Source organism: Pelophylax lessonae (genome assembly GCF_965119305.1).
Source record: "Pelophylax lessonae genome assembly, chromosome: 1".
In the NCBI taxonomy this organism is placed as follows: domain Eukaryota; kingdom Metazoa; phylum Chordata; class Amphibia; order Anura; family Ranidae; genus Pelophylax; species Pelophylax lessonae.
The window spans coordinates 669,439,837-669,466,438 of record NC_138768.1 but is presented as its reverse complement, the minus strand read 5'-3'; the positions used below and the strand labels follow the sequence as shown (position 1 = coordinate 669,466,438).

The 26,602-nt window shown below is 41.0% G+C and overlaps 1 protein-coding gene across 3 annotated transcripts in view; it reads right to left on the bottom strand.

The window, feature by feature from the left end:
* FHIP1A (FHF complex subunit HOOK interacting protein 1A) overlaps positions 1-26,602 on the bottom strand; it is a 334,888-nt gene that overhangs the window by 261,602 nt on the left and 46,684 nt on the right. Inside the window, exon 2 of one of the 3 annotated variants that reach the window (XM_082248315.1) lies at positions 13,771-13,900. The exons of the other annotated variants lie outside the window; for them this stretch is intronic. The gene's annotated coding sequence lies outside the window, so the exon portion shown is untranslated. The remainder of the gene's footprint in view (positions 1-13,770; positions 13,901-26,602) is intronic. 3 annotated transcript variants of the gene reach the window in all.

Below are 26,602 nucleotides of genomic sequence, written 5' to 3'. Positions count from 1 at the left end.
GATATATCGATTTAAAATGGTATAGATGTAACTTAAAGTTTGGCCAGCAGGTGGTGCTGAGCCATAACTTACTTAGTTGAAGGCTGGAGGTTCCATGGGATGGTGGAGGTTCGAGTGTCTGGAGAGGTGTAGACGGCCGGCTCCCGGATCTTCACTCCTCGCTAGGTGGAGCGGAGTGAGATCCTGTGGATCCCCGGCGTCTCTTCATCCATCCCCAAGAGATTTTTCCCATAACCTGAGGTAATTCAAACTCCTTCATTCAGCCTCAACAGGACATCAGGCAATACCTAATATTTACTAAATATTTTCACTTTTTCTAGACCCAATAAGCCCAGGATCCAGTCACAAGCCTGGGGGGCTTTTGGACCTGAGAACCCTCCCACTGCTTTATGGGCATAGCTATTCCTGGAATCTAGGTACACAAACAGAAAAAACGATGTTATATTGTTATTTTGCTTTTTGATATGACCTAGCACAATAAGTCACTAATTTTTGTATTTCTTCACTTTTCACTTTATAGAATATGGTGGTGTTTTTTCCTTGATAAAGGCTATTAGTGCCGAAACGCGTCGGAACCCCAGTTCTACAACCGGGAATCACCACTTCAATCTTAATAAGTAAAATGGTTCATAATCATTTGTAAACCTGTAACATGAATTATTCATACCATTCCGTTTTTTTTGTTTTTGTTTTTTCTTCACCTTGCTATATGTATGTGTAAATCTTTTAATAAAATTGACATAGTTCACCTTTGCCTACAAAATCCCACCTTTCTTTTCTTGGCCTGAGGAACCAAACCTCCTTTTCCGAATGTACTTAGGGATGATGGCAACATAATCTTTTTTTGTATATCTCTAAAAACCACCCCCAGAGAATAGTTGTTATCCCACCCACATCCCACCCACTTAGTACTACTTTAGTGGAAAAGCAAACCATACCGTACCGTACCGAACCGTTCCAACATCGTACCATGGGGTACCAGCAGTGGAAAAGCAAACCGGGCCAAGCAGGGCCGAGTAGAGCCGAGCCGGTACTTGCAGTGGAAAAGTGCCAATAGAGTTTCAGTTTTATCGATTAAATCAGACAATTTTAAAAGCGGAATATAGGATATTAATACAAACAAGTCACAGGCCTCCTTCCTGCGCATTCATTGGTCAGCAAGAAAAGTTTGGGAGGCTCCTGCAGGTATGTGCTAGAGTTTCTAGGCACCTGCACATCATATCACCCGCACTTTGTCTCCATTCCCCCCATTTACCATGTCTCTTTAAATAACTTTGGTATTGAACACTGTTAGAGCATAGTAAACTTGCTGCAAGAAATTTGATTTGGTCACTTCAGTTATCCGGGGACATTAAGAGGCTAATGTTCTATTTCTGCCTGGGCTGATTCTGTTTTTCACTCAACATTCTGAAGGTTATTGTAGCATGACTAATTAATAATTGGTACTATTGTCTGCAAATTACCAAGGCCAAAAAGTATTGCAAAAAGGATTTCAGAATAAAATATAGCTTTTTTAATATATAATCTAAGCACATAAATATTCTTGATTGAACCAGTCACATTGGCAGTTCTTATCACATTAATAGAAGACGAAAGCTGATCTTTGATGTTGATCAGATTACAGAACATGGCTGGTCTTTGTATGTTGTTAAAATATTCTAACAAGAATTCTACTGGGTAATTCAATCCTCATTATAACTTTTTTGCATGTACAGCTAGCATAAAACACAACTTTTTTTATAACAACATTATCCGCTAAGAATTAAACTGGAACTCAAGGCATACAGTTAAAGTATAACTAAAGGCAAAACATTTTTTTTTTCGTTTTGGATAGAGTGCAGAATGATTAGAACCCCTGTAATTTTTTATTGCTGTAGGAGATTCGTCCTCTTTATTTGTCCTGTTTACCATTATCATTGAAAGTGAAAGTAAGAGAAATTACCCACATTTTGAGTTGTCCCCAGAAAAGTAATAGAGGGGAAATCTTCCAATGGGGACACTAGTTCTGGTGACCTGGGGGTCCCCAAGGAATTCTCTTGATTTACAGGGATTTCCCCACTCACTTCCTGTTTGGCTATGGGACAGGAAGTGAAGGGAAATCTCCGCAATGGGACACAGATGGCAAAAAAAATTTGACAGGGGTTATATCCCTACTTTACTCTAAAATGAAAAACGTTTTGCCTATAGTTCTACTTTTAATACACAGTTGAGCCGCATATAAATTAATCACCCTACCTGCCAAAAGATGCATAACTCTGTTTAGCCAATCTCTTATCCAGATACCCCTACCGAATAGAATAACCAGATTGCCAACCTTCATTTTTTTCAACAGCACTTAAAGCCCAACTCTGGTCTAAACTTTTTTTTTTCTATAACTGCCCCCTAGCTGCTTCCTAGCAGTTGACCACAAGATGTCCTCCGTCCTTCAGGTTGAATGAGGCCCATTGTCACCTAACCCAGAAGACTGATGCCCAGGGCTGCTGTTAGAAACCATGGGGCCCATACAAACAAGCTGACATGAGGCCCCCATACAGACAACCTGACTTGGGGCCCAATACACCCAATGCTTCAGTTATGAATGAACGCAGAGGGTGATCCGTATCGATCACTCATTGTGTTCATTCAGGAAAGGAAGGGGCTATTAAATACGACATATCTACCTAACCCTGCCCCCACTCTCAATCTTAAAGGATCCTATTGTGTGCTTGCAGCTGCAAGTGGGAAGATGAGGAGGGAAGCCATCAGCGCTATGGGGGTAGGGTGCACACAGGGGGGCCTGGGCAGCAGAAGGAAATGATTGGTGCACAGCGACGGTAATCGTTGTGGCGGGGGGGGGGCATTACAAGAACTGATCCTTTATGGCTCCTTCTGCTACAACTGAAAGCCAACGGGGGGGGGGGGGGAGGAGAAGAATGGTTCCAGTAATTGCCCCCCTGCCATACCGACCATACCGATCACCCTGCCTGCCCACATCCAATTCACCCTGCTGCCTGGGCCCCCCTGCTGGCCTGGGTCCCGTACAGGAGGACAGGTGGTATACCCCTATGTACAGCCCTGCTGATGACTGTAATGTAAATGAAGGGTGTAAATTCTCTGCTCCCTTGAGGGGACATCACTACATCTCCCTTTATTCACAATGTGCTGAGAGGGGCGCAGATGTCATTACCTCAGTTCTGCTCTCTGTATCCATAAGGAATGTCCAGCCTCAAGAAAATAAAATAAAATAGACCCTGTGGCATCACGTTATTGGTCTAAAGACTTTAGAAAAGGAAGGTATATTAAGAAAAAAAGCATACTATACAGTAAGAGGGACCACAAGGGGAGATGGGGGTTGAAGAAGCACACAGAATTGGGGTTTAAGCAATAGACTTTGTCCAGCAATGAAGCAGCATAAACAAACTGATGAGGTCATCCCTCTACTCACTTTGCTCTTAGTATGCTTCCTGTGCACTGTGCATTAGTCTAGAATTGGCTGACAGTGCTGTGCTTCTCTCTTTCAGTCTGAATACTACTGTAATATTGATTTTTTTTTTTTTTTTGTGAATATACAGACTATACTACTTTGCTTTCAATTTTTGTAATGACTATATAACTGCATTAAATGGTATCCTTTTAAATCTGCCTAGAGTTTATCTTCATTGCATTTGGAAAGTAATTCACATAGCGAGAGGCAGAATAGGAGGTATAATACCTGTGTTCAGTTAATCTATAAGTTAGTCTTTAATATCTTCCAACCTAAATGTCTGATGAACAAGTACAGTATCTCTGCAAGGACTTTGTACCGCAGTACAAATACATACTGGACTTATCTAACATATGTAAACACACTCCTATCAACAAAACATGCATATATTCTCACGTCATGAACCAACATGCAGAAATCTAACATAAAAGATGTGAGCTTATGTTCAAATAGGTTTTTTAGGCTGACAAGTATTGCCTTTATTAATATACAAAGTAGTAAAATTATATTAGTATATCCATTGCATATAAATCTGAGCAGCAATGGTTTATTCCTAACATGTATGCTTAAAATGAGAACAGTCATTTGCTTAAGAAATATTGCTGAATTTAAAAATATTAATTGCAAAAACGTGTGTGAGCTGGCATATTCTCCAGACGCAAGTATAGCAGAAAATCAGACTAAAGAAAAATTCCAAATCTTGTTATTAAATAGCAATTCACTAATCGCATTACATTCAATTGATGGCAAAAATCCATCTTCTCTTGTGTTTCTGGCATTCACAGTTCTAATAGATGCTTAAAGGTAAAGTCCACCTCTTGGAAAAAGTGAATAAATGCATCCACATTGGTAAAAAAAAAAGTGCATTTAATTTTTGGGGGGATTTGGAGCCTGCAGAAAAGTGCAACCACAACCAGTGGGCCGTGGGGTGCAATACACAGGTTCATGCTAACTCTTCCCCTAGCCCCAGGTCAGTCCAGAGATATGGACCTGCCATTATAAATGATGTAAACATTGGTCTACAAGTCTCTGCACTTATTTTCCATTTACTGTACCCTATGCATTGGTGACATATGGGACATATAGTGTTCCATTCACATATCTTTGTAAATGGATGATGCAGCTGTGTGGGTGAAACATGCAGATTTAGGTTTTAATATCATTGAAGTGATTTTGAACCTTTAATTGTTTTTTTTTAACCACTTCTGGACCAGAAGGATTTGCCCCCTTAATGACCAGGCAATTTTTTGCGATTCGGCACTGAGTTACCTTTTTTCCCACAAATAGTGCTTTCATTTTGTGGTATTTGATCACCTCTGCGGTTTTTAGATTTTGTGCTATAAACAAAAAAAGAGCGATAATTCTGAAAAAAAAAAAAAAACGCAGTGTTTTACTTTCTGCTATAAAACATTTCCAATAAAAAAAGCTTAGCTGAAACTGCTGATCTGTCCCTGCCTGTCTGAGAGAAGATCCGCCTGCTTTTTTTACATAAGCAGGCGGGTCTTCTCTTGGTTTCCCGGACGATCGCAGGAGGGCAGCGGCGATCGCCGCTGCTCCTCCCGCAGCCCGCCTCCCGCTGTGTCTAAACACAATGGGAGCGTGGCTCCTGCAGCGCGTGTGTGCCACTGAAACCACATGCACTCCAGTCACGTATTACTACTGCAGCCGAGCCGCCCTGACGCAGTAAAATGGCGGCGGGTGGTCGGCAAGTGGTAAATAACAAACAGGTTATACTTACCTGCTTTGTGCAATGGTTTTGCACAAAGCAGCCCTAATCTTCCTCTTCTGGGGACCCCCGCCAGCGCTCATGGCTCCTTCTGCCTTACGAATGCTTGCTGGGGGGGCTACTTATGCAGGCTAACTCCCGATCCCTACTGGCTACATTCATAGACACAAACAGAGGGAATTTGGCCTGCCCCGCACTCCCTCCTCAGAGGATTTGATTGACCGCAGCAGGAGCCAATGGCTCCCACTGCTACCAATCTGCCCTTGAGGAGGGAGGAAGAGCGGAGAGAACTGCTGCTCTTGCGCACAGTGCTAGATCGCAATTGGGCTCGGGTAAGTATAAGGAGGGCTGAGGGGGGGATCCTGGACATAGAAGGTTTTTTAACTTAATGCAGAGCTGTACTTTAGGCGTGGCAGCCAACACCTAACAACTGTATTTTCATTTGCTCCATCAGCTCATCCCTTACAGTTTTTACGTTTTGTATCACTTGACCCTTTCTTCTAGATTGTAAGCTCTAAAAAGCAAAGCCCTATGATAACAGACTGTTAAAGGGATATTAAAGTCTTGTTTTTTTTATTTAAAAATAACAAACATATTATACTTACCTCCTCCGTGTAGTGGTTTTGCAGAGAGCAGCACAGATCCTCCTCTTCTCGGGTTCCTTGCCAGTGCTCCTGCCCCTCCCTCCTGTTGAGTGCCCCCACAGCAAGCAACTTGCTATGGGGCCATCCGAGCTGAGCCACTGCTCTGTGTGTCTATTCAGACACGGAGCCGCAGCTCAGCCCCAGCCCTCTCTCTCTCCTCATTGGCTCACTGACTTTGATTGATAGCAGTGGGAACCAATGGTGCGCATTGCTGTGTCTCAGCCAATCAGGGAGAGTCCCAGAGAGACAAGTCTCTCTTGTGCAACATCACTGGATCAAGATTGGGCTCAGGTAAGTATTAGGGGGGTTGTTGCACACAGAAGGTTTAGGATAAAAAAGCTTCTACCTTTAGAATCACTTTAACCACTTGCAGACTTGCATACATTTATTGTGGGGGGGCGGCCGCTTTGTGCCAGATACGTGATCTGACACTTCCAGGTCTGTGCCAGACATGTGATCTGACACTTCCAGGCCTGGGGCGCGCAAGTGCGCCGCCGGTGACCCACTCCTGCTGTGATCACACACAGCAGGAGCCCGACAAGGCAGATTGTCGTTCTGTCAGCGGGGAAGGCTTTTTTCCTGTGTTTCTACAAAACAGGAACATGGATCTTTGCCTTCCCCTAGTCAAAGCACCTCCACCACAGTGAGTAAGCACTAGCTAGGCACACAGGTAACCCTTTGATCACCCCTGATGTTAACTCCTTCCCAGCCAGTGTCATTAGTACTGTGACAGTGCATATTTTTTAGCACTGATCACTGCATTAGTGTCACTGGTCCCAGAAAGTGTCAAAAATGTCAGTTAGGTATCCGATTTAGCAGCCGTAAAATCGCAGTTATGCTATAAGTCGCCGCAATTACTAGTAAAAAAAAAAAAAAAAAATATCCCACAGTTTGAAGACAATATAACTTTTGCAAAAACCAATCGATATACGCCTATTGGGATTTTTTTTTTTTTTTTTTACCAAAAACATGTAGCAGAATACATATTAACCTAAATTGTTGAAGAAATTGGATTTTTTAGAAAAACTGCCTTTTTTTGTTTATAGCGCCAAAATTAAAAACCGCAGAGGTGATCAAATACCATCAAAAGAAGGCTATATTTGTGGGACAAAAAGCACAAACATTTTATTTGGGTACAGTGTTGCACAACTGCGCAATTATCAGCTTAAGTAACGCAGTGCCATATTGCATTCAAATGGCCTGGTCATGAAGGGGGTAAAATCTTTGGAGCTCAAGTGGTTAACTAACTATATAGTACACGACCAGAACTATTGTATTTGCATGTTTCCCTTTGTAGTCATTTTATCCTGTGTCAATATATATGTTTAGCGAATGCTATTCAATACCCTATGCATCTTTATGGATTGTGCTGATGCTTTAAGAAACGGAATTGTCTTATGAGAGCACAAGTGCTATAAATGAAATAATTATTCTCATGGCAGCTATTTTAGTAAGAAGAACGTATCTCAACTGCTTGGACAACGTGAAAAAAATTGTCAAGACAGCCAGGTTTCATCTACTGCAAAAATTGTGTGCGTGTCCCTTTCTCACATAGGAAACATCTATCCGTTTTTTTTTTTTCCAGCCTAACTAGATTCAGCACTATCATCACTGCATAATCACTTGACATTCTAATCCTAATGAATATTTTACGTAAATCTGTAAAAACATCCCATTCTCTTTTCTGCCCCCAATTACATAATATCAACATTACACTTTAATGGACTGTGCAGGTTAAACATTACACAATGTTCCACTCATCGTTTTCCATATATCTTTAATATCTGTGCTGTTTAGTAGGCTTAAAATAGGCGTAGTCCTGCAAATCAACAAGTCATTCAGGTGTTTCCACCTCTGGGACATGAAGAAACCAATCTGTCTACAGGAACAAAGACTCAGGCCGCACATCACCTGCATCTACCAGTGACAAGTATATGTGAACTGGTAAACAGTCTCGTCTCATCTAATGTGGTCCCTCTGGTACTCTCACAATCTGTATCCTTGGAGATAATTCACTAGCAAAGACAGGGTATTCTCAAGCAACATTTTTCCCTGTGGTAACCATTACTCTGGAAATACTTTATCTTTTTCATTTTGACAGATCACAACAAAACATCGAAAGATGCATAATGTACTATTTGGCTTGTTTAAAGGGAGCTATCATTAAAGCTCAACTCCTTTCTTTTAATAGAAAGTGAAAGAATAAAAATGCCTGTAAATTATTATTACCGCATTTTTCGAACTATAAGGCGCACTGAAAATCCTAAAATTTAATCAAAAACTGGCAGTGCGCCCTATAATCTGGTGCGCCTTATATATGAAAATAGTTTTAAAATTTACCGTTAACTGGATGGTTTGACCAAAGGGGTGCAACCCCTGGACATAGGTGTCAATCGTTCCTTCAAGACGAAACTGCGAATCACGTGGGAAAACTGAATGATGGAAGGAGAGCACTCCTTCACGAAGACCGGGAGGCAACGCCGGGCCAGTTATCCCACTGTGTGCCAGTGGATAGTGGATGCCTGGCATAAAGTATCCGCCAGAACTGTCATCCGAGGGTTCGTGATGAGCACCTGCTAGTAAACCTCGCGCGGATCAACGTTCCAAAAAAAAAAGTGCGCCTTATAATCCGGTGCGCCTTATAGTCGCGAAAATACGGTATTGTTGCCTGTAACTGCACTGGGGAGCGTTTCCCTTACCTTTATTCAATGACACCAGGTCAAAAAAAAAATAAAAGTCACCAAGGGTCTCCACTATGGTTAAATACAAGTGTTTTATTTTTTGTTGCTGTCTCATCACTTCTAGTCCCTCTGATCCCTTGTCTCCTGAACAGGAAGATAGGGGAAATCAGAAGAGGTAACACCGGACAGACCTGCATTTAGAAAGAGCTTTTTGGGGAAGCCCCCTATTGTTTGGTGAATATCAAGTGGCTTTGCATATGTAGGAAGCATGAACATTTTGCTTGTACAGCAGCCCTTCATGTTCTTCGATGACCCCTGCTATGCAATTTCCTTGTGACCGATGATGTCATTTCACTACTGCTTTGTGGTGGGAAAACCAGGCTACACTTATTCTGCATCTTTGTAATCAGCAAAACCAACAGGAACAGCAGATACAACTGGTCATATACTGTATGTACTGCAGTGGTTGGACTTGCATGCACCATCTGACGGTCTCAAAATGTCACTGGAACCAGTTTTTCCCCTAGGCAGGGATTCTCCATCTGCTCAAGTATTTCTGTGTGGGGCAGTTGAGTAGGACGGGATAGTTGCTCACAGACAAAACCAGCAATGTTTTACTTCAGGGAAAACAATGTCAATTGGGCATTGCTTTCTAGCTTGCCTATATTCAAAACAGTGTTGTGTGCTGCACCACAGGCATTAGTTCATTTCCAGACTGAACTATCCTACAATGTCTAGAGCAGGCATTGTTAACCAGTGTTCCATGTAACCCATGGGTTTCTAACAAGGTTGCCAGGGGTTCCTTGAGATATGTCTAACTGACCTTCCATCTGATGGTGCTCTCACAGTTCCAGGTCTATTGTCATATGGTAGAGCCAGGAGCATGACACCAGTCATCTTTTCTGCTGGCTGTAAGAGTAACATTCTAACCAGTACTGTTAGGGGTCATTATTTCTACTGACCACCAATGTAAGCAGTCCACAGACAAAACCAGCAGTGTTTTACTTCAGGGAAGCCATCAGCGCTGTGGGACAAGACAAAACCAGCAGTGTTTAGACAATGTGGGCTCACATTGTCTATGTAACCAGGGATGGAGGCACCTTGCCTACAGGCTGGTGCTTCATTCAAAGTCCCACCGTGCGATTTCCGTGCGTTTTTGGTGGATGCAGTCTAATTTGACCCCAGTTTTTTCATATACAGGGATGGAGACCATAGCATGACCTGCTTGTCTCATGTAAAGTCCCAAATATTTTATGAAATTAGGAATGGAGGCACTGTGCTATACAGGCAAATTGCCTCATATAAAGTCCCAATCTGTGTTTTACACTGCATCCGCCAAGGGGTTGGAGGTGTATGCTTCTCAGCTGGTCGTTTTCAGTTTGTACCATCTTAAGAACATTGCTATTAGAGTTTTTAGATACTAGACCAGTCATGGATGGAGGTGGGTTGGGGGAAGTTTGGGCTGCTCCCTCTCACCTGCCTCCTATCCATCCATTAGCAGCCATGTGCTCCCAGAGTGGAGACACTCAAATTTAAAAGTGTTAGGAATGCAGATAAAACAGGGTGCCGTGTCGTGGCTCTGCAGCTTACACATGCATTTGCAAATGCATGTCAACTAAACCCCTGTTCTTTATTTACATCATGAGACAGGTCTACTTGGTTGGTGGCAGACTGGAGGGTGAGTACATCAGACTGGGGGCTGGCTGGCTTCCATGCACCTCTCTTAATCCTTTTCAATTTGTTTAAACCAGCAGTGTTTTACTTCAGGGAAAACAATGTCAATTGGGCATTGTTTTCTAGCTTGCCTATATTCAAAACAGTGTTGTGTGCTGCACCACAGACATTAGTTCATTTCCAGACTGAACTATCCTACAATGTCTAGAGCAGGCATTGTTAACCAGTGTTCCGTGTAACCCAAGGGTTTCTAACAAGGTTGCCAGGGGTTCCTTGAGATATGTCTAACTGACCTTTCATCTGATGGTGCTCTCACAGTTCCAGGTCTATTGTCATATAGTAGAGCCAGTAGCATGACACCAGTCATCTTTTCTGCTGGCTGTAAGAGTAACATTCTAACCAGCACTGTTAGGGGTCATTATTTCTACTGACCACCAATGTAAGCAGTCCTTATAACCCCTGATGGACTAATGTCAGAAGAGGTTGCTGGAAAATTGTATCAAGGGTTCGTCTGGTTTAAAGAGGTTGGGAAAGGCTGGTCTAGAGGCCTAAATCCCTCACTTCTCTATTCTAAAACAGCCTTTTTCAACTAGGGTTCTGTGAAACCCTGAGGTTCCTCCTTAGGATGCTAAGGGTTCCTTGAGTTGTAAACAATGATCTTTCACCTATACTGCCTATTTTTCACTAACCACCAATGTAAGGAGTCAATTATATGCAAATTACTAATGTTAACTTTACAATATTTAATGTTTATGTTTTTTCCTGTTATCAATCTTATTCAATTTAAGATTCTTACTTAAGTTATTTTGGGTTCTAGAGCATGGGGTGTTAAAACATTACTTGCCCTGAGTGTCAAATTCACAAGGTATGCCATGTTGCTTATGTTTTTTAAACATTTTATTTAAACCTATCTACAACTTATTGATCACACTAATCTACCACGGGCTGGGGGTATAATCATTTTTAGCAACCGTTCCCTGAGACTTAAAAATTATTTCAAGGTTGAGAAAGTCTTTTCAAGTTGGTGTGGGTCTATTAAATCACAGTTGTTTTTAGATAAGGAAAGAATAGTGACTCAGTAAGAAAAACAAAACACCTGCAACCTTCAATGCTATGAATCATCACCAAGTATGTAGCATTACAAGGATTTTTTCTTTCCAACCTAAGTGAGTGAATTGTATACAGTAAAAAAAGATGCTCTGTGAGAAAATCATTGCTATTCTTCAGTGAATTGCTATTTTACGTATTCCATACATATACTTGCATGTAAGAATAACAAACTGATCAAAGTTGTCAGCAAGCAAAACTTTTTACCAAATGCACAGTACCTAAATGCAGTGTTGCAACAAATGTCTTTAAAGCACTAGGGTAATGTTTAAGCAGCAAAAGTGGTTGACATATCGGCATCATCGATGTATATAAAAGTAACCAGACAGAGCCCGGGTGTGGTTAGACTTAAAACACCAGAAAAAAATACTATAAGTAAAAACTTTTTTTGCCATTACTACAGGACAATAAAATGGTACAAAACTTGGGCACAATTGGACATATCAGGATTGATTTACTAAAACTGGAAAGTGCAAAATCTGGTGCAGCCAGGGCTGCTCTTAGAAATCCCGGGGCCCCGTACAGACTACCTGGCAGGGCCCCGGCAAGAAAATATTAAAGATATATTTAGCTAAAATTACAACAAAATCACTATTAGCAGACACAAATATAGCATAACTCGCATAATTCCTGCTAAATCTAAAAAAAAAAAAAAAAACGATGTTAAATAAAAAAGAAGATGAGATGAGAAAAATATACAAGCTGGGCAGTTGTAGCTCAGTGATCAGAGAGACAGAGAGAGAGAAACAAAGTTACAATTTACAAATAAACTCCTGAGCAGAGATAAGTGCTGGGAGAGGGGGGCCCACACAGGGAGGGGGATTAGTGAGGGACAACTGTCTCTTTCGCAACAGATACAAGCTGATAGCAGGGAGAGGGACAGATCAGATTCAGGTGCTGGAGGAAGATTTCTGTATTTGTTGTCCATCACTAATCCCCCTCTCTGTGTGGGCCCCCCTGTGTGCTCGGGCCCCCTACACGAGGGCTGGTGGTCCCCCCTATCAGCGGCCCTGGGTGCAGCTGTGCAAAGAAACCAATCAGCTTGCAGGTTATATTGTCAAAGCGTAATTAAACAAGCTACAGTTAGAAGCTCATTGGCTACCATCACAGCTGTACTCTCCAGTTTTAGTAAATCAACCCCAAATGTCATTATAATATAAGGCTTTATTAATTTTGTACGAATTAAAACTATATAGATGGCCTATTGCTTTACTATATCTGATAGAATTTGATTTAGTATGGATATGGTACTGTACAGCTCATACTGTAGATAATATAGATGAGGCAGCTGAAACAGTTTTTCATTACTAGTATTATTATCTGTAAGACCATAATTTTATAAAGGATTTAAGAACTTGAACTGTGGAATTTTTGGCTATAAAAAGACAAGCAAAAAGCAAAGGACCGGCCACCAATATTATATGTCATCCCCCTGCAACTCATTTTTGCCTATTACCGATTACCATGTCTTGTTTCACACAATGTCCCTGTATGGATGCAGCTGTCTTGGAAGAGGAACAGAGCAATCAACCCTTATGTCAGAGGTTCCCATCTGATGACTGGTGGGTAATAATGAAAAAGCAGCAAGAGAGGTAGAGGAAGCACTGATCCACAGAAAGGAATAAATAATAACAACTAGATCCTTGCACTGCAGGCCCTCAGGCAGAGGCGTAACTAGAACCTTCAGGGCCCTGATGCAAGAAACCATGAAGGGCCCCCCAGACCCCTGGCCGGGGCCCTTACCTTCAAGCCCAGGGCTCTTCCCACTAATCCTGGGGCTCTTTACACTCGTTGCATGGCCTTTTATTACGGTCCCGCAGCAGGATTCTTTCACAAGTTCTGCAGTGGGCCCCCTTCCTGCAATTTTGGGGCCTCCCCACAGTGGTGCAATGCCAGGGTCCGGTTGCAAGTGTGACCTTTGCGATCCTGGAAGTTCACCCACTGGTTTGCTACCGGGCCCCCTGGAGCATGGGGCCCGGTAGCGATTGCAACCCCTGCAACCCCTGTAGTTACGCCCCTGCCCTCAGGCACAACTTCCTATTCAGCAAGGAGAACAGTGAGCATCACAGTAGTAACATTACCAAATCTCACTTACAATCTCATGAGACTAGCAATCAGAGGCATCAGTGCCACCGTGGATCGTACACAGGAGATATACAGCTATGAGGACAGAGAACAGAAGTGACTAGGTACAGTCAGGAAGCGCACTGCTATGTTTAAAGAGTCATTACAAATACCACCTAAAAAAGAAACATTAAGCAGACACTCACCATATCTTCAGACATCATCTAAAACACAATGTTTCTCTTCTCAGAGGGGCTGACTTCCTCATGAAGCATCTATGTATGTGAAAGTGCCACAGAAAGCAAGATCCAAGAGGCAACCCATGGAAAGGAAACTAAATTAAATATGATTTTCACGAATGGATTAGGTGGCATTCATTCACACAGCAAGAAAATAAAGGAAGAAAATTACCAGATCTGCGATGGTTCTTTCCTGTGTTGCAAGAACAACATTTCTTCTGAACTACTCAGCAGTTAAATATAGAACATTATGGTGAGTGTTGCTCTGACAAGTGATGCTTTCATGTTAAAGGTTTGGAACGCTGAAAGAAAATAATAGGACAAAAAGTGGCCACCAATAAGCAGGTCTTAAACTCTGTGCTGTCTATTTTGACATACTATTTGTTGCACATTTGGCACCGCTTTTCTTAGGTACTGATAAAAAAGTGCTAAATCTTTAATTGTATGCATTTTCATGTGCTTGTGTAACTAATAAAAACTATATATTTTCTATGAAGCTTAAAGTGGAACTAAACATCCGCTGTGATTTACTGTGAGCAAGCTGGCTTTTTATTGCAGAAGAGACATGCAAAAGAGCCTACCTGCTTATTCACAGCAATCCCCTGCATATAAAATGAACTGGGCATGTGCAGCTCAGCTTACAGCTTACAGTGACAGGCCTGGTCCCTGCGCATGAGCAGAATGGATGTCATCCCCTGGTGGCCAATTAAAATGAATGAAAACTAGTACACAAAAGAAAATGGTGGCACCAACAAGAGCCAGAGACTATTGAAGGGAAGTTGAGTATTCCCCCCTTTAGTTCCACCCTAAAGCAGACCTAAATTGATTTGCTACACTATAGGGCACATTTAGAAATATCCATTGTGCCTAAGCACTACCCTAAAAAATATTTTTTTGTTGGAATTCATCCTGGAAAATAGCATTGCACTTGCTTTTATGTGAGTGTGCCTAGGCCCTCCTGTGTCTACAATCTCAAAAATGTATATCTGCTGTGTGAAATTTAAGGCATTGTTGCCTTTGACTGTAGTCTAAGGAAATTTTAAGGCATATTTGGTAATATCTCACTGTTCTTCTTGCTGTAAGCTCTGACTTGAAGAACCAAAGACGGCCACCTCCACGCAGAGACACAAAACAGAACAAGGCATGGCAAGTCAGTAATAGGGGAAAGGGCAGCTGCAGGGAGACCACTGATATTTGATAATATCTCACAGTTCTTCTCACTGTAAGCTCTGACTTGAGGAAGCAAAGCCCTGCCTCTACCAAGATGGCCACCTCCATACAGAGACACAAGTTAAAGCAAGGTATGGTAAGTCAGTAATAGGGAAAAGGGTAGCGGCAGATAGACTAACAATTTTTCATAATATCTCACGGTTCTCTTCACTGTAAGCTGTGATTTGAGGAAGCAAAGCCCTGCCTTTACCAAGATGGCCACCTCCACACAGACACAAAACAGAAAAAAGCATGGTAAGTCAGTAATAGGGGAAAGGCCAGCTGCAGGGAGACCACCAACAATATTGGTAACGAATGTTTCCCCTCTGCCTTTTTTGGACCCTATTTAGGGTTAGCATTGTGGATTAGGTTGAGATTAAAAACTAACTCCATTTTTATATCATGCTTATACCATATTTAGGGTGTAAACATGGTATAAACTACCAGCTCCAAAACCCATACCAGCCTATATCCTTACCTGATTAATAGGGTGCACCTTCCTGTTATTGCTTTATTAGTATGGCTGGCTAGCCAGGTACCTTTATATGGACCTGAGGTTGGGAAAAGGCTTTGCAAGAGCCTGCACACTGCACCTGTGAAACATTGATCACAGTAGAAAATCTCTGCAGGCCACAATGCAAAATGTAAATTTTTGGTTCGATATTTACATTTGAGATTAAATACACAAAAGTAGATATGGACTTTCACATAAGCTAATACTAATGAGTTTGTGTAACATAATGTATTATTTTAACATATATAAACCCACTATATTGCTGCAACTGAGGTTTTCATCTCAAGTTGAAGGTTTGTTTAGCCTATATAGCAAGGCTGGAGTTGGTGGTCAACTCTTGAGGGCACTCCGAGGCCTCTATTGTACATATTTATTTCACTAAATAAGAGAAAAGAGCTTGTATCATTTGTAGAGCCAAGGTAAATTAAAAAAAAAAGTCTTGTGATGGATCTCCCATGTACAAGTGATCTCCCATGCATCATATTTAATTCAGAAAAATTCTTGATCTGATATGATTGCTCTACCCTAACTTAACTGCCAGCTTTGGTTTTTTGAAAGGTAATGTTCATAAAATGGAAATTTTTTTGCTAGTTCAGTCTCCCCTGTACTGTTTGGCTTCTAATGTTTCTCAAGACATTGAATAAAGGTTTGTTAAAGGCTAACAAACATACATGGAGACTGTTGTTTACAAATTTGATTCTCTTCCGATACAAAGGGATTACACAAGATAATGTAATGATATTGGGTCAAAGCAGGGAGAGACAGAAAAGAACAATGAGGAGGGAAAGAACAGGGGAATAAAACTAAAAGGGGAGGGTGGGGGAGAGAGAGATTGAACAGGGTACTACGAGTCAAGAAAAAAAAGAATGGTGAACAATAAAAATATGAGAAAGAAAAAATATGTTTCCAATTGGCCTGTATGCTTGTTTTTCGGTGTTATAGGCCAGGCATTTTCTGCACTTGCTGAAGGGTTTTAGATCCTAAAAAAAAAACACAAGTGCAAATCTCAAAACCCTTTAAAATGGGTCCTATTACTCTACTTTTCACTGCCAGAATCCTTAACGATTACCCTAAAACAATTGCATAAGTCTTAACCTTGTCCCCAAAACTTAAAGTGGAACTTCACTCTCTCAATCAACATTGACTATTTTTAATCCTTATGCTGCTAGCATTAGTAAATAAATAGAAAAGTCATATTTATTTGTTTTAAACTTTTTTCACATTTCTTCATTTACTTCCTGGTTTCCATACAAATGATGCCAAATGATGGCAAATGATGTCATACATCCCAGGAGTGTTCAGGAGGGGAGGAGGATTTTCTCAGTCAAGCACACCCTTCTGCCTGCATGCTTTAACCAAGGGCAGATGTATTACAGGAAATAATTGCTACATGAGTCCTTTGCCCTTACTCAAGATGGTCACAGCCAGAAATGTTAGGGGGTGTTTTTCAAAGTGATTTCTCAGCAAAATAAAGCATGGAGACATGGATGGATTGGGGAGTTTGCTTTGAATAATAAAAATAATTAAATAACTTGTGGTGCTCAGATGCAGTGTAGTTCCGCTTTAACCCTTTACATGTCCATAACACTAATTCTAACCTTATTCTAACTGCTAAAGGGCCTGTCTACCCACAAAATATTATTTTAGCTATCAGTTAAGGCTAGTGGGTTATTTTACCTATATGTCTTGGATACTGCAAAACACAAAACTCCCTGCCATAACCTCAACTCTGCTCCTTTCCACATGGAATTTTTGGTATGTTTTATCTTCCAGCATATCTTGTTAAATTTCTTATAATATAAAATAAATTACAATGTAACAGGTAAAATGTGAGCTCATCATAATAGCTGCAGAAGACTCGGAAACTCAAGCACAGATAATTCACCTAAAATGCCCGTGCAAGATAGAACACTGTAAGGTGTTTTAACTCTCCTGCATGTACCAAAATCTGAAATATCAGTTTTGGAATGACTGACCCTTTAAACCAAACCCACTAACTCCTGACCCTAACATGAACTTTATCTACTTTCTCAGCTATTTCTGACTATAAACCAACAATGATCCAACCTTTGACCTAAAGCAGTAATCTAATGTTTTCCCTTAACTAAACTCACCTGAGACATACTCACCTTGTCTTGGGTTGGGAACAGGGGTGCACAATATTCACAATGCCTCTGCATTGAAGATTATCAGCACTGAGATATAGGGGATTAAAAAGAACTGATCTAAACATTTCAATGATGAGAGTATTTAAAAACCTAAGTGGATTTTGGTTCTGCCCCAAGATCAAACAGTTTTGGACAGCTGTGGTGTGCTATGCTACATTGTACCTAGTCAACTGTTTGCCTTGAACACCTGCATGGGCACTTTTTGACCTAATGGACTTTCCAGGAGCTTAGATTTCTAAAGACTGTAAACAACTCCTGATTAATTTTCCGGTGACTAAAATAAATGTTACATAATTATTGGATTTATCCTGATTCTCCCTCTGTTTTGTTATTTCTTGAGAAATAGTTGTATGTATTCCAAGTGAATGAAGGCCTCTCTAAACTAGGAAGCTCAAGTTAAAAAACTTTTTATTGTCTGGGGAGATTTCCTTTCACTTCCCGTTGTGTTTACAAGACAGAATGTGATAGGAAACCTTCCTAATGGGACACAGATAGAAAAAAAACTGTTTAAATCTTGCCCTGCTCCAGGGTTTCTGAACTGGAGTCCCCTCTAACTCATTGGTGGCTTCAGTGCCTGGCTTGACTTTATTACAATGTATCAGCGGGCAGATTGTTTTCTGCCCAGCGTATTGTTTAAGTTCCAGTTTCTGACATCATCATACAGGTGAAGGATGAGAGAAGCATTTTACACAGTGCCAGCAGCATGGGTAGGAAGGACTGCTAATGTTTTCAGGTAATTAGTGGGAAATCTATATATTACCTGCCTGGTGTTTAAAAAGCAATGGGAGGGGGGCAATATCAGTATATATGTGAAAAAATGGGTGAACCAAAAAAACTGCGCAAATGAATATAATAATCAATAAACATAAATGTGATTCAGGTGGAATCTCTCCCACTATGATAAGTGATAAGTGAAAAAACTGTAGCGCTCAACAAATATAAATCATAATAGATCACAATAAATTCAAATAATCGTGTGAAAAATTAATTAAATAAAAAAAAAAAACCCGGAAGTGTACAGTCTCACGTTCCCGACGTACGTTTCATCAGTCACCGCTGACGTCATCAGGGGATCATCACTTCCGGGTCTGAGGAGCGCAGGCGTGGAGCGGCATCTCCTATTCCCAGTTACCGATTCAGTTTTTTAAGGCGTTTATCTACTTGGATTGTAGTAAGTGCATTTTATTCTAATAAAATTATCCTCTATTGAATAATACTGCACCATGAGAGCCTGTCTTGTCATTTCCCTACATATGACTTGGTTCCTGAATGCTCCATCGTTTTGGCTTTTGCACTCATGCCTATGAGAGAGTGGGATGTACAAGCTTCTAACTGATGTGGATCACAAAGCGTGTTTGACCCCCTATAATTAAGGGGTCCAGTGGCTCTGGTAAGCGGTACCTTTACATTTCACTGGGTGATCGTGTGGAGGTGAAGGCTTTTGAAAGAATCACTTATATCAAGTCTATGTTTCTAATATTGGCTGTTTGGTTGACCCAATTGAATTGGACACTAGAGACTTTAATTTAATTAATTTTTCACACGATTATTTGAATATCAGTATATAAGCTGCTGTGAGTCAAGTCGCATAAGAAACAGTTGTCCCATCACTAATAACAAAAATGTTTTACTGCTCATCTATTTTTATGAAGCCCTCTGGCTAACCTCCAATCTTTAGACCAGGTTACTCCTAAGGCAGAGGCTCCAAGTGTCTTATAAGGTTAGGTTGCAACGCACATATTGTCGACCTGTCACACTATCACAAACAATATTATTTATATGCTGCATTTTCAGTGTCAGTTTTTCTGCCACTTTCAGGTTGTCTGTGTTTTGCAGGCTGCATAACTCTACATGCAAACTGTCTTTTTTGTGCATATACCAAGCCTAGAACCACAGTGCAATAACACTAAGGTCCATTTTACATGATATGCATTTGGCTGTGCTGGCAGTGGGCAACCTAGCCCAACACAGCCCCAAGACATAGACAATTTGCTTATTTCCTATTGTTCCAGTTCCCACCATTGCTCTGCCTTACTGTGCACTAAAAAATTAGGACATGCTTAGTTTTTTACACAGCGCAGCAGCAAGTTGCAACACTCTACAATGCAAAATGAAGCAGTGCATATAGGTGAATGAAATGTCACTTTGTACAGTTACAAATATTAAAAAAGGTATACATCAGGCATGTCCAACCTGCGGCCCAGGGGCCGCATGCGGCCCGGAACCACAGGCAATGCGGCCCACTGCCCCATGACAATTTTTTTTGTTGCTGGGAGGAAGAAAGTTGGGTCGGGGGCACGGCCACAGCAGCTTCCAACTAATGATAGGCAAAGGCTGCCTCAGAGGGGAGGTGGGGGGCGAGCATGTGCAGTGTTTCTGACTCCTACCACCATTACCACTTCAAATTACTGAAGTGGTCATGGTGGTTAGAGTGTTCCTTTTTTATCTCTAAGAAGAAGTAAACCTCTGTATACTGATTCCATTTAATTTGATCATCCTCTAGTTGTGCTAAATTAGTGCAGGGGGGGGGGGGGCGCATTGGCGCGGGAAGGGCACGGCGGCATTTTATTACTTATATACCTTAACTATAGTATATATATATTTTATATGCGGCCTGAGAAAATTTCTCTACACTCAATGTGGCCCAGAGAAGCCAAAAGGTTGGACACCCATGGTATACATCATGATGCATTCTAGCAACACACATTGGATAACGTACACCAGTGGGCGCGCATTATACAGAGCATTGGAGAGAGTTTAATACTATACAAAGCATGAGAAGTACCCACTGGGGTGAATGGACTTTTATTGCTGTCCTGTAAAGCTTATTTCAGGGGTTTCTTGGGATCTAAAATTTTTGTTGAAGGGTTCGTCCAGAGTAAATAAGATTGAGGAAGGGCTACCTTATCCAAAACAAAATGAAAAAGTTTGAGCTTTAGATAAACTTTGCTTCAGTTCTGTGTTTTTCACAGCAGTGAACTAAATGCAGAGCCAGGGTTGAATATGATTTTACATAACACTTGGGGCCCCTAAATAACTGCTTTTTAGAACACACACACATCTGCTGAGTACAAATATTGCTGATGGCTTCGGGTAACTTCGCATGCTCTCTGAGTGCAAGTAAATACTTCATCCTGCTACGCTGAATTTGAATTTCTTAACTAAGATACCATAAATAACAGGTTAACACACGGAAACTTCGGCATTGGTGTAGCAATTTTTCATTTATGCCACTTGCCAGTGGAGATCTAGTAGATGAGTGCTTGTATGTCCTGAATAATTTATTATAAATAATATAAATAATGTATTAAAATTATTACACTGCAAGCAAACCTCAGGGTTGCAACAGACAAGAAAAATGACACATATCAAACCAAATTCATCTTGCAATTCTGTTTTTCCTCTTTTCTATATCCACAATAAATGTGTTTAGCATACGCACATGGGAAATTATTTTGCAATGCACTGTTAAAGGCAAACCATATTGTAGTATCACTGGGTACACATACTGAGTTATTGTATTGCATACCTGAAAGTGTTTTTATGTTAGCTTTTACATTGTGCATGTTATTATTTCATATTTATATAACTGTTTAACACCACCTACCATATTCACCATATAAAAATTGACTGGTTCAGCAGGGACCGGCTGAATTTCAGATCTGCATGTAGCCCCCCAAGTTTAACAGAAGCCAATCATTATGTTCGCACACGATAGGTCCATCACCTACTAGCCCCCCCCCCCCCCCACCATGTTTCGGGTCCTGAAGACCCCGGCAGTGACACCTTTTTATCCTGCAAGCATTGAAGAGAGCGAGAGAGACAGTTGCACTTTCCAGGTTCCCTATTGTGAACCTGATAGGTTGGGTATACCCTATTTTATTTTTATTTTATTTTTCTCCTTTTTCTATTCCCCTTTCCCTTTATTTTCTGTTTGTTTTTGGTTTTGGATGTCTGGTTTTCTTTTACTCTGTTAGGGACCCATGATCTCTTATGGAGCGATGGGGTCCCCCGCTTTGGCTGTGAAGCTCTCTTTGTATGCCATAGTAGGATGCTCCATTCGCTCCTGTATCCTGTCCTGGCAAGGTTTGATGTACAAGGGGGGCTTCCTTTTCTCTTGCCTGCTGTTTAAAGGTAACCACATAGCCAGAGGAAGGAAGAAATATGCAGAGCTGTGCTGTGAATAGACCAGCCCTCTGCTAATCTATCTATATGCACCCACCCCGACATAAATTTTCAGCTGCTTTTATCTCCTATGTCGGACAACTTGTCAGAAATTATCATGCTAATAACAGAGGAACGGAGAAGCAGCAAGAGAAGGGACTTAGGGCTTTGGAGAGAGATAAGTAAACACTATAGATATATGTGCCCAGGTCAAATTTCATGAATGGGTTTTACAACCACTTTAAATTATTGATATTTCATGCCTCCTATTACAGCGTCTACCTTTGTATACTTGCATTCATTGTCAAGAATGCTTGTCTGGTTTGAAATTCTTTTAATAATGCCTATGATCTTTGGTATTGTTTGCTATGTGTTTGTACTTTTCATATATATTGCAGGTCCTTTTCCCTGTGGATATTGGTTCATTTTGTGTATTTGTACTTTTATTTTTCTGAAAAAACATAATAAAAATTAATTATACAAAAAAAAAGAAGCCAATCATTAGACTGATTTCTGATTTCCGGTCCTGTTGGAAAACCTCCTTCAATCAGTGGCTTGCAGCAAATTAGCTGCAGCACTGATCATGATCTTCTGACAGTGAAGGACAATGTACCTCCATGGATCAAAAAGTAACGTCTGAAAGTTTTATTGTAGAATGATAACATCTGAATGGACAAAGCGCAATATTTTGGAGCCCTGCAGGGTCTTGAGCAGCTCCAAAATGTTGTACTCTTTCCATTATGATGTGATCATTCCACAATAGAACTTTCAAATACTTTTTGAGTTGTGGTGTGCTGGCAAAGATGACCTGTGATGCCTCCAGTCTCCAGCTGGTTGTTTCTGTAGCACCCACTACTTTCTGAGCCTTATCAAGGAACATGTGCAATGAGAATATTGCCATTACCTTCTGACAGCAGAGGAGTACTGCTGTCAGAATACAATAACACAGCAGGAAGGATTCCTGTAACCATCTCGCTCGTGTGCTTATTTTTTCATTCAGCCTGCTGGTTGAATTAAAAAAAAAACTGTGTGTACCCAGGTTTAGGAACAGATGCACTGCATTGATAGATAGATAGATAGATAGATAGATAGATAGATAGATAGATAGATAGATAGATAGATAGATAGATAGATAGATAGATAGATAGATAGATAGATAGATAGATAGATAGATAGATAGATAGATAGATAGATAGATAGATAGATAGATAGATAGATAGATAGATAGATAGATAGATAGATAGATAGATAGATAGATAGATAGATAGATAGATAGATAGATAGATAGATATTAAAATGCACAAATTAAAAATTTGAAGCAGATAAAATTGGTCCCAATAATGTGCAGTTAGTGCAACCCTATCATAAAGTAATTATTATATAGTAATGCTATTGTCCTACACAGCTTTCACTTTCACAGGTTTGCACAAGCACTTTTTCAGTCAATGGAACCTGTAATAATGCAGATAACTCCATGCTATATAGCCAATGTTCTGTGATTTAAAGCTCACCAATTATATTGTCTATATCAGAGGTCTCCAAACTTTATAAGCAAAGGGCCAGATTTCTGTCCATCAGGCTTTAGGGGGGCTAGACTGTGGCCAGTAACATTAGGAAATGCCCTGGCATCAGTGCCCCATCATTGGTTTTAATAGGAGGAATAGCACCCAATTGGTGATATCATTGAGAAGAATAGTACCTCATTGATGGTGTCAGTAGGGGGAACGGTGCTCCATCATTGGTCTAATTTGGTGGAATAGTGCCCAAGGACCAGATAAAGGCCAGCAAAGGCCCACATCTGTTCCCTCGGGCCGCAGTTTGGGGACCACTTGTCTATATACTGGATAATTATGTAGCCAATCTTTTAGGCAAAGCACCAGTGCAGCTTTATGGCCTTAGGCACCCAAAGCCCATTTCCAGGAAAATAAAATATGCTCCCTTGCAATACAGCTGCCCCTGAATTGCAAGGTTTAAATGATTGTTTAGATCTAGAAAGCTGAAAAAGCAGTTTTACTCACCTGATCCTCCCCTCCTCTTCTCCCCTACACTCCAATGGTGGACTACCCCTTGCTTTTCTAATGTCCATTGCAGTTCTATGGGTTCTGCATTAAACTTTATGATGTCAGAGGGCATGCAACTCCTAGAGCATTTGGAAGAAGAGACTGCGGGGATCTGTCTTACAGCCTGGAGGGAGCCTATGGCAGAGGAGGATCAGGCTAAGTAAAATGTCTGTTTTGTGCTCCCCTAGATCCAAATAAGCATTTAACCCCTGCAGTGTGGGGGCAGACCCACTGCAAGGAAGCATTTTTCCTTTCAATGGAGTTCAGCTTTAATTATAAGCAATTTGGTTAGCTCTACAGCAGAATGATGTAGGAAAAGGTTGCATTTTCACCTGTAATGCCTGCAAACATACATTAATCTGAGCCTCTGAACGGTCACATGTATTGCTCAAGTAAAGTCAATGGCAATTTGTACATGACCCTTGATCTTTTTTACCATTTTCTTTTTTTTTTATCTGAAATCTGTTTGCAACAGGTTTGATATTAGTGAAAATATAAACATCAGCACTCAACAGAACTTCTCCAGGTCTGCCAGTAAATCACAAAACTTTTTTTTAAAGCCATGCACATAGTTTGGAACAGGAGATGATTGATAGATGTTGAAATATGTGTGTAATAGGAATGTTATAAACTGATTACAGAAGCAGCAGGCTGCAGCTACAAGGCGAGCGTGGCTGAATAATAAGGTGCTGTTTTCTGCTTTCTGCTGAATTGGCAAGTTATCACCACATCTGATCAGGCCTCAGACAGTTGGATCAGGTATAGTATGCCAAATAGATGTTAGGGCACAGAAAGCAGCTGAGTATCATCTACCACCAGAATTGCTTGCATGTGTGACGGTGCATACCAGCCAAAAGCGTTAGTCTGTAAACTAAAATCCTGAATTCTCAATGGTGACCTCTCACACATCACAGCCATGTCCATGTCATGAGAAAAAAATGAAGAAAGGAAAATGAACGATAAGGAGAGCAGGAATAGGGCATGCCAAGAAGACGTGAATGCAAAAGCTTTATGACCAAAGCCCGCTGGAAAGTAATCTACAGCTGGGGAATGATGTCAACGATTTCTACAACATAGGAGTATCACATGTGTATAATTCTAATATCACCTTTATCTTTAACTAAACTCACATTATAATTATAAACAAAAAACCATATTCTTTTTAAGGTCCCTTTCACACATAAGGTTCGTTTAGTTCATCAGTTCAGTCACGTCAAAAATGTATCAGTTTTTCATCCGTTTTTCATCCATTTTTCATAGATTTTTCATCCATTTTTCATCCATTTTTCATCCATTTTTCATCCGTTTTTCATCCGTTTTTCGTCTGTTTTTCGTCCATTTTTCATCCGTTTTTTATCAGTTTTTTCACATCCACTACCAATGCAAAAACGGATGAAAAATGGACCGTTTGTTAGTTTACATTCGTTTTTCATCTGAACCGTTTTTTTAACGGAAGAAAAATAGGGCTTTCATCCCTTCAAATAAACGGATATTGACGAAAGCGGATGAAAATGGATGTAAATGGATGACCATCCGTTGTCATCTGTTTTTCCATAGGAATGCATTGATGTCCGTTTTTCATCCGTCAACGGATGGATGAAAAATGGACAAACGGATGTGTGAAAGGGGCGTAAGATGTTATATATATATACGTAGGAAGGAAAAAAGAGCAGCCTAATGTAAATAATATTTTTATTTTTTTGTAACTTTACCTTCTACACCAAGCTTTTTGACCTTGATTGACCTTGATCCCTGTTCATTTAGCCCAGTGGTCTTCAAACTATGGCCCTCCAGTTGTTCAGGAACTACAATTCCCATTGTGACAAGACCAATCTCACCACATTGCATTGGAGGAGCCTGGTTGCCCGCCTGCTGCCTTTGGACTATGGACCAGACTTTAAAAGACTTTGGCTCCATGGCGATTAAACTGTATTCGTGGGGTCTGAGTGCCATTCACCTAATAATGTGCACTCAGACCTGAGCTATCTGGGGATATGTAACATGTCTATGTTTAATGTATAAAAAGTAACTTTATATATTTTAAAGCATAATACTGTATTTGGGTCCCCATGTGTGTAATGGAGTTTTGCCTTTGTCCTGGGAGATAGTTGAATTACTTCTCCAATTGTCTCCAGGGCAGAAGGGAGGAAACCACAATGCATTGTGGGGATGTTTTGCTTCTGTGAGTCTGTAATGTGATACATGTCTCTTTGTGTTACAGTCTTCCATTTGGTCCCCTAGGGGAGCGTCCACCAGGTGGGAGACCTGTATAAATACAGGGGCAGGTAGCCCTCAATAAACAGACCACTGCTTGACCTTCAACACGGAGCCTTGTCTCGTTCTTGGGGGGATTCACTGTATGCTGTTGGAGACTGATTGCTAGGAGTGTAAGCTGATGTATGCTTTTCCTGTTCGTCTGCTAGCAGCTATTCGTGAGGTTCCAGGTTGGAGTGCTATTTTGTATCCAGTTCGGGAGTTTGGTGTTCTGCAGTAGCTGTGCCTGTCTCTCAGAAAGGGGCATATCGCCTAAACGGATTTTAACCCCTTGTCTGCTGAAACGGTCCGTTACAATTGGTGGCAAGCGGCGGGATCATTCCTACAGCCAGAAAGACAGCTACAGGAGACACCATTGCTCTGGATTTTACAATTTGAGGGCAACGCATGTCTGAGTACAGCGACCCTGACAGCACCAGGATGGAACCAGCAGTGGAGCATGAGGAGGGTGCCATGGCTGACCGAGATGCAGTCCGCAAAGGCATCTGGTACCAGGCACTGGGTATGGTGGAATACCAGCGGGGCGAGAGGCTCTCCAAGGAAGACCGGCGACTGCAGAAGAGACTAGCCCTGCGGATGCCCTTCCTGGGAGAGCAGCCCCTGGAGGAATGGGTA